The 5,995-nt window shown below is 41.3% G+C and overlaps 1 pseudogene; it reads right to left on the bottom strand.

Annotated features, from left to right (window-relative positions):
- Positions 1–4,784: 4,784 nt before the first annotated feature.
- Positions 4,785–5,995, bottom strand: LOC137760887 (etoposide-induced protein 2.4 homolog; annotated as a pseudogene).

The following is a 5,995-nucleotide window of genomic DNA, read 5'->3' as shown; positions in this document are numbered from 1 at the left end:
ATGGAATAAAAGGAAAGATATTGATTAAACGTGTCTTCATTTAATACTTACAAGACAAGGTGTTCACTATTCATTCATTCATCCACCCATCTCACAAATATGTGCCAGGCTCTGTGCTAGGTCCTGGATGTCCAGCCATAAATGAGACTCTGTCCCTGTCTAATGGGGCTCACATTCTACATTCTGGTGGGAAGAGAGCCAATAAAGAAAGAAAGAAGATGATTACTGGTGGTACAATGAAGGAAATCGTCAGGGTGGTGGGTTAGAGATTAACTGAGGTAACATTAGGTAAGGTAGAACTAATATGTGCTCTGGTCATAAGAGTCAACTGGCTTTTACTGAGGTTTTACTATGTGCCAGGCTCTGGGCTATGTGGGTTTAAATGAGGGATCTCACTTAGCCTTCACAGTAACCTGATGAAGAGGGTTTGGTATCCTCATTTTACAGATGAGGAAATCTCTGAGAGGCAAAATCACTTGCCTGAGGTCACACTGCTAACATGTACCCAAAGCTGGGGTTTTCAACCCCGTTCTGTTTGACTCCTAAGCCTCTTTACCACTAACCTCTTGGCCTAGTTCAGTCAAATTCTGCTCGATTAGGATAGTAATAATAAATAAGTCTATAAATAATAATGACTTCAATAATAATGTCTAACAGTGATAAATATGTATAAAGTATAAGTGATAATATGACTTAATAGGTCCAATAATAATATTAGACTTTTGTAACATCAGATTGCTGCAAACTTATGATAATAACTCATCATTATTTCTCAACATACTTCATTTTATGCCCTGTATTAAACTTCCTGCAACAATTTTCCACAAACTGAGTGGCTTATAACAGCAGAAATTTATTCTTTCACAGGGCTGGACTCTAGAAAATCAAGGTGTCAGCAAGGCCATGCTCTCTCCAAAGTTGCAAGGGGAGGATCCTTCCTTGCTTTTTCCAACTTCTGGCAGCTCCTGGTGTTCCTTGGCTTGTGGCAACATAACTCCTATCTCTGCCTCCATCTTCACATGGCCTTTCCCCACCCTTTATCTCCAGGTGTCTTTTTTTTTTTTTAATTGAGGTATAGCTGATTTACAATGTTATATTAGTTTCAGGTATAAAACATAGTGATTCAACATTTTTATAGATTATACTCCATTTACTTATTATAAATATTGGCTATATTCCCTGTGCTGTACAATATATCCTTGTAGCTTATTTATTTGATGCATAGTAGTTTGTACCTCTTAACACCCACCCGTATCTTGCCCCTCCCCCCTTCTCTCTCCCCACCGGTAACCACTAGTTTGTTCTCTATATCTGTGAGTCTGTTTTTGTTTTGTTATGTTCATTCTTTTGTTTTATTTTTTTAGATTCCACATATAAATGATAACATACACTATTTGTGTTTCTCTGTCTGACTTATTTCACTTAGCATAATACCCTCCAGGTCCATCCATATTGTTGTACATGGCAGGAATTTACTCTTTTTTAATGACTGAGTAGTATTCCATTTCATATATATATATATATATATCTCACATCCTCTTTATCCATTCATCCCTTGATGGGCGCTTACATTGCTTCCGTATCTTGGCTGTTATAAATAATGCTGCTATGAACATTGGGATTCATGTATCTTTTCGAATTAGTGTTTTCATTTTCTTCAGATATATACCCAGGAGTGGAATTGCTGTATCATATGGTAGCTCTATTTTTAGTTTTCTGAGGAACCTCCATACTGTTTTCCATAGTGGTTGCACCAATTTACATTCCCACCATCAGTGTACAAGGGTTCCTTCTCCACATCCTTGCCAACATTTGTTGTTTGTGTTCTTTTTGATGATGGTCATCCTGACTGGTGTGAGGCGATATCTCATTGTGGTTTTGATTTGCATTTCTCTAATAATTAGCAATGTTGAGCATCTTTTCATGTGCCTGATGGCCATGTGTATGTCTTCTTTGGAAAAATGTCTATTCAGGTCTTCTGACCATTTTTAATCAGGTTGTTTTCCTTTTTTTATATTGAGTTGTATGAGCTGTTTATATATTTTGGATATTAACCCCTTATCAGTCATATCATTTGTAAATATTTTCTCCCATTCAGTAGGTTTTCTTTTCATTTTGTTGATGGTTTCCTTTGCTGTGCAAAAGCTTTTAAGTTTAATTAGACCCCATTTATTTTTGCTTTTATTTCCTTTGCCTTAGGAGACAAATTCCAAAAAATATTGCTACGATTTATGTCAGAGAGTGTTCTGCCTATGTTTTCTTCTAGGAGCTTTATGGTTTCCCATCTTACATTTAGGTCTTCTCTCTTGGTGTCTTCTTCTTTTTTTTTTTTTTATAGTTGCCCTTTTACTCCCACAGAAGTTATCCTTTAAGGTGGTCACGAACCCCTAACCATTAGTTGCCCTCTTCTGGGTTTATTCCAGTTTGTCATAATTTCTCTTAAATTTTCTCTTGGCCCCTTACCAAGTGCAGAGCAATGAACAAGGCAGTGCATGAATTTGTCCATTTAAAAGTTTCCAACAGACTTAACATACTCAGGTCTAGAAAGCATTTACTTTGTAGAGTTACTATAATGGACAACTCAGCTCTAGATAGGATAAAAGGGTCGTGTTTTCAACCACACATACCTGTCCAAGCTGTGATGTCTGTCCCTGAAGAGAGATTTGTGAACATGATTCCTTAGATCCTCCTGGCTGTATGATTGAAACTCAAGCTCTCACTTTCATCTGTAGTGATGTGCCCTCCCTTATTTTCAGTTACTATTAGTCTGCCTTAAACTGCCATTCTGAACTTGGCAAAAACAGAGCCTACTCTCCCTTTGATCCCAATTTCCTAATCGCTGCCCTCACTGCCCATATGCTAGTGAAAAGGCGAGAGAAGTTTACACTGCTTTTGTGTACATCTCATGAAATTAGGAATACCTACAACAATAGACATTTGGTAATCTAGCCTTTGTACAGGCCTGGCCTCTCAGTTACACTAATAAAACTTTACAGATTCCTCACGTCCAGTGACTTAAAGCATTTTCTATAGCCAGGCACAGTGTTGGATAATATCATTTGCCTTCCTCTACTCAACTTCCCTCACCCTTCTAAGACCAGCTTAGCTGACACAAATACAAATTTCAGGCAGCAAAGATGTGGCCATTTTAATCTCATTTTAAAAACTACAACAACTAATCTTAAGTAAGGCAGTCGCTGATCAGTTGCAAGCTGATGAAATACTGAGGTCTTCTTCAACCACCCCCTCGGCAACCTGAAAGTAGTTCTCTGCAATACTACTGTCAAATGACCAGAGATGTCTGTCACAGAGGGATATTGAAAATAAAACTTAAACTGTCTTTTCCAATTTTTTTTTCACGAGCTAGAAACACCTACTTCCAAAATACCCACTATTTTAAAATCTTCTGTATTCAAACTTGGTTCACATCTGCTGGCAACGATTTTTAAATCCTTATTTTGTCCTGTACATAGTAAAGGTGTCTGTTAACCAAATGTCTAATCTCTTCCCTAATGAGAATGTTCAATTCTCGAAGTCTAGAAGGCCCTCTCTTCCTTCATGAGTACACAGGACAGATGTACATATAGACTTTAAAACAACTGAATCCCAAATTCTTTCACAAGATGTTAACATGATTATAATCACATAACCCAAACTTTTTCAGGGAACATTTTTCAGAATTAATCTTCCAAATTATCCAAGACCAAGTCCTGGGTTCCATGAATATGTTTATTGAAGTGACGACTTGTAAATTTCAACCATTACACATTTGTGGGAAACAAGCTCACGTTTGTGATGTCTTAAAACTGTGCAAGTGCTTTGACACCTGCCCTTTCCCCCATACCCCATATTTAGTCTCTTTAAAATGACAGGAAAATACCAACCAATCACAGGTTTAATGGGTTTAATAAGTTTACCCCTTCAGTTCCTATTTGCAGCACCCAATATTCCTTTGAAATACCAGACAGACCCAGCAGTGGCCAACAGTAAAGTTCAGACCTCCAGAGTTTAAAAGTTTAGGTTCTCTGAGCATTCTGTGTTGCAGTGGCACTTGTCCAAAATTGGTACCTCCCTATAGCTGGGGGAGCTTTAAATGTACCAGTGAAAAAAGCTTTTTCCCCTTCAAGGGGAAGAAAGAAAACCACTCCTCAAAACCCAGCAGATCTGGCTGTGAGGTCTTTCCTCCTGTCCCATCTCTTCAGGCTTGTTTTTTTTGCAGTGGAGCAAGAGACCAAATCTAGCCTGAGTTACAAGAAACAAGACAGTGATGGCTATAACGGGAGTGACCAGGAGCAGCAGAGTCTCCTTTACTTCCCACGTCCAATATATGTGCTTCACAGAAAAACCAAAACAACAGGTCCACAAAATACAACAACTAGAATTACAAAAATCCATTCATCCAGGGGTGGTGGAAGGCAGGAAGGGGAGGTGGGAGGATAGATGGCACAGGGAGAAGAAGTATTCAAATCAGTCCAGGCACGGGGCTGGCAAATGCTAGAAAAGAGCTGCAGAAAAACCTGTGGTCCTTTCAGACTCACCGGTGTTTAAAATCCATACTGGTGTCAGGACGATTCTGCCTTACGTGCACCAGAGAAAAAAATCCCGATTCATCAGAGAGAAGGGAATATGCACAGGGCCCTTGGCAGAGTGGGTCCTGCCTTCCCTGGTCGGTGAGGTGAACGAGAAAAAGAGCTGACGTGGCATCCTTCCAATCCCACCCAACCCCTCTAGGTGGCAGGCGACTCAGGGGCCCTCAGCAGCCTTCAGTTTGGCAGGAGATGGGTGCGGTGAGGGGAACTTCTCTGCAGAAGCTGAACTACTCAGGGCAGACTGCAGGTAGACCGTCTTGTGGAAGAGTCTGTTGCTTAAGAAAACCACCAAGGAGAAGAGGCGCAATTGGAAAAGGTATGCTTTGCCAGGGGTCTTTGCTTCATTGGCGCTGATAATGAATAAAGGAAAGAGGATAGAGACTAGGCAGCCACTGACAATGTAGGAGGACTGCATTGCTGTGAGGAAAGCCAAGGGCAGACCAAAGGTAGTAAGGGGTTCTATGTTTGACAATCGCTGGTGCATTTCAATTCCTGTAATTCCTTCAATTCCTTTATTGAACCAACGATATTCGAAGCAGTATAGTGAGCAGAGAAGAGACATATGCAGGAGACTAACCAGCTGACCAACAAGGTGGGTGGGAAAGAGACTCACAAACACCCCCTGGAGGAGGAAAAGATCCTGCAGCAAAAGGTTGAAGAGCTTTTCAGCAATTATTTTGCTGACACTGGGGAATGGGTGAGGCTTCCTCCCTGATACCTGGAAGGCCAGGGCAGCTGTATCCTGAAACCAAATTGCATTCACAGCTTTGCTAAGCACAAACAGGCGGAGCACCCACAGAGCACTGAAAACTGACGTGAGGAAAACCTCGAGCCACGACCCAACATCCCCATGTAGTGACGGATCACCAATAATTTGGGCCGTTACTGACTGAAGCACGGGAATAAACACTCGATAAAACAAAAGGAGACTGAACCAGAATACTCCACCATTCCAAGCGCAGCACTGCAAAATTCTACTAACAGTACGTGGTTCACTCTCTTGCTTCCTCTCTATACTCTGGGCTCTCCTCTGAGCCAGGACCCTGCTTGCCCTTCTTCGACGCTGCTCCTCTCTCTTTTGTTGAATTCGAGCATCTAGCTTTGAGATGGTACAAATTCCCCAGATGGAGTCTTTGATTCCCCTGGCAAGGTCCTGCAGAAAGGTTTTGACGCTGTCAGCCATCTCTTCACCGCCCAAACTATCAACTACACAAAGGAGAGAGAGGTGTCCCCAGATGTCTCATCACGAAGCACCTTATTGACCCAACTGGACTACTGCCACCCAGAACAGGAAGAGCAGGGACTACAGCAGAGGGAAGGCAACTTGCACAACACTGTATGTACCATCTTCTCCTTGGGTCAAATCCTACACAGATGCACTCACTTCAGGTAGAGAAGTTTCCGGC

This window comes from Eschrichtius robustus, chromosome 3, assembly GCF_028021215.1.
Source record: "Eschrichtius robustus isolate mEscRob2 chromosome 3, mEscRob2.pri, whole genome shotgun sequence".
NCBI classification, from domain to species: Eukaryota; Metazoa; Chordata; class Mammalia; order Artiodactyla; family Eschrichtiidae; genus Eschrichtius; species Eschrichtius robustus.
Note: the sequence above shows the minus strand (reverse complement) of the source record. Positions and strands in the feature narration are given on the sequence as shown.